General features: G+C 39.7%; 1 protein-coding gene across 14 annotated transcripts in view; it reads right to left on the bottom strand.

Annotated features, from left to right (window-relative positions):
- Window positions 1-13,862, bottom strand: part of LOC131137438 (receptor-type tyrosine-protein phosphatase delta-like) — a 126,649-nt gene that overhangs the window by 91,503 nt on the left and 21,284 nt on the right. The gene's annotated exons all lie outside the window — the stretch shown is intronic.

Raw genomic sequence — 13,862 nt, 5'->3', positions numbered from 1 at the left:
TCGGAGCAGATGGAGAGGAATTTGCTTTGCGCCTTGTTTGTTCTGTCTTCAATTTCTTGTTCTCCAATACACATTAGCTGTGATTTATTTACACCAATGAACACAACCTCCCTTTTGAAGCTAGAAAACCCGCCGCCGCACTTTATTGATGTCCAAGCTGGAGACGGAGTCTGTAACTCTGAGAGACAACCGTGTTATTTTCAATAATCTATTAAAGCATGTGGGAGGCATGGGGGGGGCAGTTTTGTTAGGGTGTCTCGTCGTTTTAGTGGAGACATTCGGATGGATGCGAATGGAAAAACGATGCCGATCCCTTCACCGGAGGGATGTATTAGATAACAGTTCAAATTTAATATCAGGAGGATGTGCTGAGGCACTTCCTGTGTCTGAGGGCTGTCCGCGAATGGAGTCGTTGCTGAGTCGGGGGATTTGGGATACATTAAGGAGTTTACCACACAAAGTAGATCGCATATATTATAAAACAAAAGCTGATTTTGTCTATTTTGGCTGCATTATAACATTGGAATAATGAGTGTATATGTTTACAAAGATCACAAGAGTTGTCCCTTATCACATTGCAGTTGACTTTTGCAGCTGTTTCATGGTTTAATATGGCCTATTAGTAAAAGTAATATATACTGTATGTATATGCATAGTTAAGCAAATTGCACTTTTTTTCAGAAATTATTCATTTTCAAACATAACAATGGCTAAATGAACTAAAATACTAATATAAGGCATTTGGAAGACGCATTCAGATTGTGAATGCAGGATTGAACACTAGTTATTAATGATCAGATGTGCATACTGTAGTGTTACACATTTTTAATCTCCCCCTCTTTATTGAGAAATCGAAGATTTGAACTGACAGAGCAAAAAAGTGCAGAAACACTAGTTAAAAAATGTAAATATATATATATTAATGTTTGTCAAATACATAGCTTCAATAAAAAAACAAACATAGACAAAAAAGCAATTGTGATCACATTCTTTCATGTTGATTAATCTTAAGTTTTTTGTTTAATCGCTTAATCGGTTAGGGTTAGACCATGGATCAGGGGGTCTCAAACTCATGGGCCGCGGGCCATGTGATAACATTTTGCTGCCCGCCTGTTATGAGACAAGCCAGTGTTACTCGTAAGATACACACATAAGCCTACACTTAAACTCAGTGATTGACTCACTTAAAAACTTTGGTAAAAAATTCGTCTTCATTAGGGTCATGGGTAAACTGGAGCCTATCCCAGTTAAATGCAGCAAAATGTAAACTATGAAATTATTTTTTTTATCAATATATTATTGTTATTATTGTAGTATTATGTTGTATCATGAGGTACCCGTAGATTCCCAGCCTCCAGCGGCCCCCTGGTAAATTGGATTTGAGACCCCTGCCAGAGATGGATCAAATTAATATGAAGGTATGGTTGGATCCTAAACATATCAGAAAAGTTTTTGTTTTTGGCTAAAACACAAAGATAATAAGTCTTGTTTTCACGTTTGTTGTGGATGGTGTATGGGCCTGGCACGCAGTAAGATCACTGCACTTTATTTTGTTGTTGTATTTGTTTACTTTTGTCTATATAATCAACTTTCAACTGACCTTCCGGTCTCTTCAACAACACAAACCCAGAACAGACACATTACTTAACTTAATCGCAATAATAACAACCAAATTTATGTCTTAAGTGGCTTATATCCTCTGGTTATAGCTACTATATTGAGAAATATGCAAGTAAAGGTGAGTATATAGGTTTTGTTTTCATGATTTCATGATTACTGTATTCCCATATTACTGTCATTCAGAAAAAAAACTGCATTGTTTTGGTGACCATAGCCAAAATAAGGAAATAATGCAATAAAGGCAATGCCCATAGTCCCAGGTTTCTTACATCCCAGCAGTAATTACAGTAAGCTGCTTGATAAGATCTGTTCTGTTTATTTGTTTTGTTGGCTAATGATGGTTAGTTTCCACAATGAGGACACACACTTGTGGGCTGAGTTCTTTTCATTTTTTAAAGGTCCCCTATTATGCAAAATGGACCTCTTAATGATGTTGTAACAGAAACATGTGTCCCTAAAGCCGCTTTATGAGCACCAAACATAAGAAAAAGCTATCATCTCCATCACTCGTTTTGCTCCACTTTTGAGAAAAGAGGCGCTCAAATGGTTTGCTTTTGAAGTCTTAGATTTGTATGACGAAAGAAAATCCTCTTTCCTCATGAACATGTTACCACATCTGACTCACCCTTAGCTAGATAAGGCTTCACTACATATATTAAAATAAAGCCAAAGATTCTGCCATTACATTTGATTATTTAGCTTTTCTTCAATGGAGAGGCTAACCCAGTATGATGTTGCTGTTAAAATGGAAGTTTAATGTTAGAACTCTCACAGAATTTCTAATGTTTGTGGTATAGATTGGATGAAAATTGGATGAAAAGGGGGCTGCACGGTGTTCGAGTGGTTAGCGCGCAGGCCTCACAGCTCGGAGACCCGAGTTCAATTCCACCCACGACCATCTCTGTGTGGAGTTTGCATGTTCTCCCCGTGTATGCGTGGGTTTTTTCTGGGTACTCCGGTTTCCTCCCACATTCCAAAAAACATGCTAGCTTAATTGGTGACTCCAAATTGTCCATAGGTATGAATGTGAGTGTGAATGGTTGTTTGTCTATATGTGCCCTGTGATTGGCTGGCGACCAGTCCAGGGTGTACCCCGCCTCTTGCCCGAAGACAGCTGGGATAGGCTCCAGCATGCCCCCCACGACCCTCGTGAGGATAAGCGGTTGAAAATGAATGAATGAATAAAAAGGTTTGCAATAGCTCTTCTTGGAATTGCACACACTAACAGAGACAAGTGTGGACAAACACAGCTCATTACAATTAAAGCTACAGACACGGATAACCGTCTAAATTCCACCATCAAGGATATAAATTGTTGAACAACAGTATAATATGTAACCTTTGACTATCAAGAGCACAAAAAGTCTAAAAAAAAAGAATCATGTGCTCTTGTGTGGTACACTAACATAGCTCATGACCTCTGAGGTTTTGTACAACTTTTAGGACTTCAGGGCCATTCGACTGTCTTATATTACCTGGGGTAGAATAAGTTAAATAATCGTGTTATTGATGTCCATATCTAGTGAAGTTGCTAACTACTGACTACATGCTTTGCTGCTACACACATTTAACCTGGCAGCATCCTCACTAAACACACTAAATCCCAAAAATCCTGCAGGACATTTCAGGTCAGGTCTGCTTCCAAGCCTGTGGCGTTCTATCTTGTGAGGTCAGAGCACGTCTAGTAATTTCGAATGTTTGGTGCCTGTAAAGAGATTATTCATCCACATGGGGCTGCACACACATACACATGCACGAGCTTGCACAGCCCACATGGCAGAGCAATACTTAGCATTGTGTAAAACCTTTAAACCTCATCTCAGGTCTGTCTTTACCATGATTGTTACACAGAGAAAGCCCTAGCACAATCCCAGCTCGTGAGGGAAATAGCATACACACACATGCACACATTTAATCCCAGGTGCCTCAGGGAGTCTGAGGGGAATGGGGGAGAGGCAGGGGCAGCACATAATTCCTGAACATGAACAAGAGGAAATGGGATTTGTGGTGAACTCGCAGCCCCCCCAAAGAGAGGACGAAGGCAGGCGAGCGACTATAGGATGAAGGCTAAAGAAGAGGACAAAAGAAACGCAGACGCTCATCAGTCTTATCCTGATTCCATTGACAAAAACAACCAAACAATCAAAGACATTAATTACAAATCTGCACCCGAACAGCTAATCCTAAACATGCGCGATAATTAGAAACTACAAAAGAATGGCGGAGGAGGATTGGCGGGAGCCATCTTGAGGCCTTCGGGTGCCACTTGGCCCCGGCCAACGTGAATGGGGAGTTTGTGTGAACGGCAGCCAAGGACTGAAGCTTTGCCACAGCAGAGGTAAAAAACTCCCGCTGAGGACGCAGCAAAAACACACTCTGCTCATATAATGGGCTGGAAAATTCCTCACTCGCCTGAGGTAGCCGGCTATGAAATATCCATAAAAACGTCTGTTCTACTTTTCCATTGCTGATTGATATAAGACAACAGTGCTTCATTTCCAGCTCACATGAAAAGCTTGTACATTTATCGTTGACCGGGATTGGACCGTTTATCCAAGGAAGAAGACATTCTCTGGTACATTCTCAAAAGTGGAGTGTGTTCAAGTTCAAATTTGAACGTAACATCCAAGATCATCCAACGATTTGTGCTTTTTGTAAAGTAGCAGACTTTATATAATCAATAATATACTGATGACAACAAATTAATTTGGGTCTCTGGAAATGATTATATGGATTTATTCATTCATTTTCTACTGCTGGAGCCTATCCCAGCTGTGGAGAGGCGGGGTACGCCCTGGACTGGTCACCAGCCAATCACAAGGCACATATAGACAAACAACCATTCACACTCACATTCATACCTATGGACAATTTAGAGTCACCAATTAACCTAGCATGTTTTTTGGAATGTGGGAGGAAACCGGAGTACCCGGAGAAAACCCACGTATGCACGAGGAGAACATGCAAACTCCACACAGAGATGGCCGAGGGTGTAATCGAACCCTGGTCCTCCTAGCTGTGAGGTCTGCGCGCTAACCACTCGCCTGCCTTATTTGGATTTACAACACATAGTTCCACCCCTGTTCTGTAGATGGCAGTAATGAGCATTATGAACTGGTCAAACAAATGAATTATGCAGAATTAGAGCTTCCACAGTGATACAATTAAATATAAGATTGAGATCGGCCTTTTAATACTGATTATTAAAATGTAATAAGATCTTCTACTCCTTGACTTGAGGTAAAAAAAAAAAAAAAAAAAGAAGCAAAGTTTCCCTTAGTTTCAAAGAGGCTATTTTGAGATCTAGCCTGAAGGAGGATTTGGCAGGCAAGGTGGCTGCAGGTTGCCAGGATCCCGCTGTGTGCTCCTTGATAGGAAGTGCAGCAGCAAGGAGCAAAAGAGGAGCAGCGATGCTATCGATTTACCAGATAGTCAGTGGTGAAGGGTGGGAGGTGGGGGGGGGGGGGGGGGGGGTTTCCTCCTCATGTGTCCGTCAGCTCAGTCCTCTTTTTTGCCTTTTTTGTCCATTTCTCTGTCTGACGTCATGCAAGTTATGTTAAATACTTTTATTGAGATGTCTGTTTGACTTGGTAGACTTCACTGTTGTGGTTTCCATCCATTAGACCGCCTTCACATACACGGCTTGAGCTGGTATTCACAAGGACCTGTGGTGACATATTCTGAGTGTTTTTTTTTTTTTTTTTTACTAAATTCACGGTTGTGTGAGGCGCCAGAGGACTTCAGCGGAGACGCAGTAACTTGAGAAAAATAAAGAAAGCAAATCATTTTTAAACTGCTAAATTAAATGGATCTATTTGGGCTTAGATGCACCAGTGCACCAGTGCAGGGTGTACCCCGCCTCTTGACCGAAGACAGCTGGGATAGGCTCCAGCAACCCCCGCGACCCTCATGAGAAAAAAGCGGTAGAAAATGAATGAATGAATAAATTAAATGGATCTATTTTTAGTAGCTAAGGACATAAAATGGGCTGAAATGGGCTTAGATGCACCAGCGCAGGGTGTACCCCGCCTCTTGACCGAAGACAGCTGGGATAGGCTCCAGCACCCCCGCGACCCTTGTGAGGATAAGCGGTAGAAAATGAATGAATGATTTTATACTGTAATAATTTTTCACCTTGCAGTTTTAAAAGTATTCATACCATGGCCAAATTGTGTACACAAAAGTGGTATTTTAATTAAAATACATATTCACTGTTTCTTTATTGTTTTTCTTTTATGTTCTGAAAAAATGAATCATATCGAATGTCACCATTTCACATAGTTACATCCGGTGTTCTAAATGTACAGTGGAGATGAACGTTAAGAATGTTGCAAATTGTGTTTCCCACAAATTGTCCAATTGAAAAATGGCAAATAAATTGAAAATGCAAGCATTTGTCATTAATATTTCTAACAGCCTTCTGATTGGCTGAGGAGAAGCTCCCCGTCCGCTTCAGGATCGATTTTAAGATTCTCTTACTGGTTTTTAAATGTCTTAACGGCTTTGCCCCTTCTTATTTATCTGATCTGCTTTTACCATATCAACCCCTGCGGACCCTGCGGTCCTCCGGCACTGGCCTTTTAGCTATACCAAAACCCAGAACAAAAACCCACGGTGAGGCAGCATTTAGCCACTATGGCCCCCACCTGTGGAACAGCCTGCCGGAGAGCCTCAGGACTGCGGAGACTATTGATATTTTTAAAAAAAGATTAAAGACGCACCTTTTTAATCAGGCTTTTAACTAATATTGTTAAGCTTTTATTATGTTTTCATCCTTTTAGTCCTATTTTATGTTCTTATTCTTCACCTTTTAACTCCAGTGTTTTGTTTTTATCTTGTTAGTCCTATTTTATGCTCTTAGTCTTCAGCTTTTAACTCCAGTGTTTCCTCAGGGGGGTCCTCCACACTGGGGGCTGTTTGGGTCTGCCGAGGGGGTGCCATCCTTGGGTCCCTTCGACACGGCCGGCTGGGGGGTTCCTCCCTTTAATGTGGGGGTCCGCCCGTCTAACGGAGTCGGAGGGCCCGGGTGCTGGTCCTCCGATGGCACGGCCTGCAGCTTCTCCCAGTGTGGACGGCCCCAAAGGTGGCGTTTCCTTGTTCCTCAGTACCATGCCATGTCTCCCTACTGTGGGTGATTGTGTGCTTGCGTGTGTGTGGGTGGATGGGTGTGTGTGTGTGTGTGGGTCTAGTATGGAGGGTGGGAAGGAGGGGCTTTCTTTTTTCTTCATTGTTTTCCTTTTTAATTGTGGTAATTGTTTTAATTCTGGAAAGCACTTTGTGTTGCATCTCCTTGCAGGAAAAGTGCTCTACAAATAAAGTTGATTTGATTTGATTTGATATTGAAAATGGATGTATTTCCAACACACTTTCAAAATGTGAAGCAAAAACATTCCCTTGAATTGATAAGTTAAGTGAACAATTTGGCTAGCTGTTCTCTTTAGTTGCCGATGCATTAACATGCTAGTTTTACTGAGAAAGTTGTATTATTCAGCGTCGGTGGAGGTCTTTACGGCACACCAATGAGGGCCATTGCAGTTCACCTTGTCTCTTTTTGTTGCAGCGTAGTCAGGCGAGCAAACTCTTTATGACCTGCAGACATTTTTCGTTATTTTAGCTGTGACTATTCCACAGCAGATGTGCTAGCATCACATTTCCATACTTGACATTATTATTATTATTACAGGACATGTGCTCCGCTCTGCATCGCTGACTCTTTCCCAGAATAAGAATGGAAAAGATATGAAGATCAGACAGAAAATTATGGAAGGACTTTGTTTTTGGGGTTTTTTTTTCTTCAAATGGAGGGGATTCTTTTACAAATCTTACAAGTCCATTCCAGTCCAACCATTCCATTTTCCAAGCTGATTTTTTCTTCCTCCGAACCTGTCTGTTTTTAAACGCTGAAAAATAATCAGAGCCAAACATGTTGTGCTTTTCCGCAAGGATTACCATTTCCCACCTCGACGTGTCTTTTCAGTCCACGTCTGTCCTAGTCCATAATTATCATCACTGCTGTCTCCTGCTCACCCATGCTGCACAACTCCATCCTCAATCCCTCCGGCACGCATCATGGTTTTACATAGCAAACTGGCGCCAGACCACAAAGTCTTATTTTCTCCTTCGTTCCTCTTCTTCTATTCCTCACCCCTCTTTGCCACTGTACGCTTTAATCTGCTCTGGAGGGGTGCTTAGTGGTGACACAGCTGCATTTCTCGCCGTCTTTTGACTACACTCGCCAGACACTTCATTAGGTACACCTGCAAAAACTAATGACATCAAATAAGAGGAAATGTTGCGCCTTTTTGACTACATTAAAGCCATCGAAAAACATGTTTGAAGATGAACGTGTTCTCGCCAGGATTTAGTAGGAAATTGACCATGATAAATGAATTTCCAGCAAGTCGAATTCCTTATTTATAAATCAAATATTTTTAGTTAGATCATAGAAAACCTGATTACCATATACTAAATATGTGTTTGAACATTATGATAGCCCCCTCGATATGTAATAACACCTTTACACACACATTACCCAATGAAGCAGACATAATCAGACAAAATAAGCCATTTAAGGCATAAATAAGACTCGTGGTTGTTGTGTTTTGCAATAAATGTGTTCCGGACGTACAGAGAACAGGAAGTGATGTCATGGGTTCAGAGTTTAGATTTGGTTTGAAGTTGATTATGGCTGCAAAAGTAGTCTATGTTATTAAGTTATTATTATGACATTTATTATTTGATTGGTTTGAGATAAACCTGCAATAAAAGCCTGTTGTCAAGTCTAATGCTTGTTTTCCGCATCAAATATTATGGGAACTTTACTTGACACTTAGTGACCTGAGCAGAATACTACGTAGCATCATTTTCTGGAATGCCTCATTGGTATTTTAGTTCATTTTCATGCTTCCATCCCATTTTCTATACCGCTTATCCTCAGTAAGGTTGTGGGGGTATGCTGGAGCCTATCCCAGCTGACTTCGGGCGAGAGGCGGGGTACACCCTGGACTGGTCGCCAGCCAATTGCATGGCACATATACATTTTTAAGCTTGATAATGCTTTGGTAAAATATATATGGACAAATGGTTTAAATGCATTTTATGTTACACTAATAATACAACCGTATTCAACCACAAAACAGGATTTATTAATTAAAAAAAAAAAGTGATAGCAAAATTCAAACCATGATTTGTCGGGGGGCGACTGTATATCGAGCTGAATGTAAAACTGCGTTTTAGTCTTGTTATAGATAAAAACACATAATGATGATAATGGCCGACTGGTTAGCATGTTGGCCACACAGTCAGGCGATCAGGAAGACCTGGGTTCAAATCTCCGCTTGGGCATCTCTGTGTGGAGTTTGCATGTTCTCCCCGTGCGTGCGTAGGTTTTCTCCCACATTCCAAAAACTTGCTTATTAGGTTAATTTGCAACTCCAAATTGTCCATAGGTATGAATGTGGGGGTGGATTGTTTGGCGACAAGTCCCGGGTGCACCCCACCTCTCGCCCAATGATAGGCTCCAGCATACTCCACGACACTAGTGAGAATAAGTGGCATAAAGAATGGGTGGATGGATGATCAATGAAGCAGAATAATAAACAACTGTCGAGAAACAAAGGACAATTGCTATCATAAATCAATGGATTTCCAAAAATGTTGAAAAAGAGGAGACGGGTCAATTTATTCTGAACTATTTTCCTGCAAAATGAGCATCACTGCCCTGCTCAAAATGCAACTATGACTGATTACTTGAATAACTTTCACGAATTGAAAAGAACAAAGTTAACCAATAATATGCCTGTGCACTACTTATTTTATGCAAAATCCTACTAAATGTCCTGTGAGGACATGGCTCTGATGCTGCATCTTCTTAATCTAATCTTTAATCATTGTTCCAACCCAAGGGTGCAATTTACAGCACAACGTCTGTAAAATTGCTGACACAGGGTTCTTTAGTCTATAGACCCACAGATAAGACTGTCATCCTATATTGACTGCAATTTTTGAGGAAACAGAATATTAATGCTCTTCACTTGTCTTGGCCGCCATTCATGTCTTTGTGATTTAATCCCTCGGTTTTTTGGGGGCTTTTGGCTAGCAGCTTTGGCACTGGGTTTTCTTGAAAATTACATCTCTGTCTTTTACTGTTGTTTCAATACTTAAATGTTCTTCTTGCCGTAGAGCAGGGGTCTCAAACACGCGGCCCGCAGGCCAAATGCGGCCCGCAGGACACTAGTTTGAGGCCCCCGCCTTGATATGAAAGTTTAATGTTAGTGCGGCCCACGCAAGTTTGATATGGATGCTGTATGGTATCATATACCCAGAAAAAATTATTACGTTTGATTAATGTTCATGTTAAAGGTTAAATAACTGTTAATAGTTATCCTCCCTATCCGTGTGGAAGTGGTAAGTTTTTGGCTATTTAAGTTTAAAGGAAATAACTTGAAGGCTACCGTTTAGGTCGCAAGCTCTCTAGTTTGCGAGTTAGCATGTGTCTCAAGACCCTGCAGTTGCGCAATATGTTGTAAATAAAAAATGTATAAATGTGACTATAGTCGTGTTTTGTCATGTCTACAGGGCTCTAATAATGCTTTGTTCATTTTAATCTGAAAAAAATAATTTGTCTACCCACCAACTATATGTGGTTTCTTAAGTTATTATTTGCCGTTTTATTATTATTATTATATTTATTTATTACTGATTGATGGATTTTCTTTATTCTTGATTTGTTTATTTATTTTTCATCTTATTTTGTGCAGAAAAATAAAAATTAAGATATTTGAGAACAGTGGAATGTTTTATCAGAGCTTTTATTGTAGAAAATCGGAACCAAAGCACGGAAAAAGTTTGTATATTTTTCTGTTTTTAATAAATGCGTTTGGGTTTTTTTTTGGAAAACCTGATGTGGCCCAGCCTTGCCCAGACCCTAGCTCCAGTGGCCCCCAGGTAAATTGAGTTTGAGACCCCTGCCGTAGAGCCTCTTAAGGCTGAACACAATTAAAATATGACTTCCATCATGCATCATTAAAGTGTAGACTGAACATTTTATTATTTTTATTACTTTTGAACTTATTTTTAAACTTACATGATGATTAAGAATATGCATGGATGCACTACTTGCTGTTGGTTCAGATTCAGATGGTTTGTGGTCTAAAGAAGACCAACATGTCTGACGGCATTCAGGCGGCATTATGCTGCTCAGTACAATGCTGGCATTGAGTTCCGATTTATCCACTTAACCACTATACCACAAAAGATTTTCATTGGTCCCACCTACTATGTACAGGGGCATTTGTCTCTGTGTTTAACCCTCCTGAGGAGCAGTGGGCTGGACTGGGTTGTAGGTCCGCATCTTGGTTAGTGAAATATCCATGTGTGGGCAATACGGGTTTGAAAGGATTCAAACCGGTAAACTCTCCAGTTACTGGAACAAGCCACACCAGTCCACATGACTTTAACAACTTCATAATAAAACAATGTTATCTTTTTTTACCTTTGTATGACAGTTAGCAATGTTATTTTGAACATTTCCTGTACTCAAATCCAAACATGCCATACTGGTCAATACACTACTTTAAGTTAAGGGAATGATTTGCATCCAAATTATGAATGACTCATATTTTAAGGCTCTAATATTTGGCATTGCTGTTCAGGACTAAGATTAAATGAGTTCCAGTCTGTCATCCCTTCTTGGCTGGCGTCTTTGTTTGTTTCAGGCAGAATCTTGTTGGCCTGCTCGCTTTAGACTGTGTCGGTCTGGTCTGTGGGAACCCAAGTGACCATCACTATAATTACCAGGCCGACTCATAACAGCCGTGACCTCAGTGTCACCACTCCTAACCTGACCCAGCCCTGAGTTGTGCAGTGACACAACGCTTACTACATATATATATATATATATATATATATACATACGTGTGCGGCGCAGAAAAATGTAGAAATGCGCTGACACACACACACACACACAGCTGGCTCTGCAGACACTGGCATCCATCACATCTTGTGAAACTTAATCTCTCTGAAAGGAGGAACAGCTGCAGTGGCACGCACGTGTGTGCACACACATACACACACACACGCATACACGCAGAAAAGCAGCTAAAGATCAGCTGGGGTAAAGGACTTGTCACAGACTAGCATATGACAAAGCACCTTTTGACCCAGGAATGGCTGGCAGGGCTCATAAAACAGGTTGTAGTCCACTTGCTTAAGGAGCCAAGTCCATCTATGGCAATGTAACACTTTTACAAGCCAACACACTGACTTCTTACACACAGGATTCCTTCAATTCAATCATTTATTGTTCCATAAACATACACTATAATTTCACCAAGACAAATGGAAAAATGGAGAAAAAAAATATTATTGCAAAAAAGTATGGAATAAGTGGGACTCCCCTTGTATATATTGTGTCATTTACTTTCGAACCTCTCATACTATTCTATTTTCTAACAATTTTATATCAATCTCAGAGGTACCACCATTGTGTATTAGAAGCGTTGTTCAAATTTTAAATGTAGTTTAAAACCATTTTAACTGTCTGTAGCTTTAATGCTAATGAGCTGTGTTTGACCATTCCTATCTCCGACATTGAGTGTGGCTCCAAGAAGGGCTATTGTGCACTTTGTCCACTTTTTACATGTACAGTCATACCTCTCCAGTTGGTGGATTGAAATTCATTACTTTTTCTGAATTATTTTATGATTAATAATTAATAATTAATGTTTTGTGGTTGAATAAGGCCTATATTTCATATATATTTTATTTTTCCAATTAATTTTAAGCATGAAATGGCTAAATGAAGTAAAGTACAAATATAAGGTATTCAGCAGACGCATTCAAAGATGCTGTGAATGATATGTAGTATTCTACAATGGTTGCAGAAACAACAGGCTTTTATTGCAGGTTTGAATTAACAATATATATATATATATATATATATATATATATATATTACAATATATAACAAAACATAAAAACAAGGGCTAGTGTTGCGGTCCTAACCCACGGCAAGCTAAAAGTCAACTCTGATCACCCGTCACTCAGTTCTCCAAGGGATCACATTCATAGAAACACACATGAGTATGAGTCCTATTTATGTATTAAATAACTTATTTTATCTACTTATGTATATTATATTCAATAATATTCAAATCTCAAATCACATTGGTCATCTCTGGGCTTCCGGCTTTCCCAAATTTTTCAAATTGAAAAGTTTTTTAAACTCAAATTACAAAATGTATAAAAATGGTCAAATTCTAGTTTTGCAAACCCTATTAGAGACCTATAATATATATTGATGGTTGCCATAGCAATAAAGCCGATGCAATTTTGCTTATTGCCAGCCAGTGTACCATTAAAATGTTTTAGAGTTCTGTACAATATGTTCCCAATACATTCTACTCTGCAGCCAAAACAGATACGACTGTCAATGTGTGTGTTGATGTCTTAAACAGGATCATAAAGTTATTTAACTGTGAAATGATTTGCATAAACATCAAACAAACACATTCATTTCTTTGTTTATAGTGCATTACACACCTATATATATACACACACACACACACACACATATATATATATATATATATATATATATATATATATATATATATATATATACACATATATACTGGATATGTATATGTGCTCGCACACATCTGCCACACATAGTTGAGTCTAATTGCTACAAAGTACTTGCATGACTGATTGCCAGCCAGCGAGGGCTGTAATGTTGCCATAATGTTTGTGAGAGACTGCTGACGACCGTTAAACACACATACACACATTAACACTCACACAACTTCAGAACATTACAACCACTTTCTGTTGGCAAGAAAAGAAATGTAAATAAGTGTATGTAAATGTCAGGCCAAGCATACTTCATAGGTGCGGGTGAGATCATGTAATCTGATAATATTTGCATGATGTGCCTCATCAACTGTAATCAGGGTGTTCTAATTTGATTGGAAAGAGGTTGGCGGAGGGAAATACTCCCCAGTAATCCACTGTGTCCTCTTGAGTCGTGCAATTTTACATACATTCACAGATGGATTAAAATTAGAATAAATATGTGTTTTTTTTATGTGCACCAATCACAAAATTCCCATTAAAAGCTGGGGGTGCTTGGGAAAGCCCTCTGAAAAGGGTTACCAATACACCAGACAGGCACCAAGCAAAAAAAACAAGCCTTAATCTGTCATCATAAGCACCAGGCTACAAAAGCTCATTTATAGAGTCGC

The sequence above is a fragment of the Doryrhamphus excisus genome, chromosome 1 (assembly GCF_030265055.1).
Source record: "Doryrhamphus excisus isolate RoL2022-K1 chromosome 1, RoL_Dexc_1.0, whole genome shotgun sequence".
Classification (NCBI taxonomy): Eukaryota; Metazoa; Chordata; class Actinopteri; order Syngnathiformes; family Syngnathidae; genus Doryrhamphus; species Doryrhamphus excisus.
Note: the sequence above shows the minus strand (reverse complement) of the source record. Positions and strands in the feature narration are given on the sequence as shown.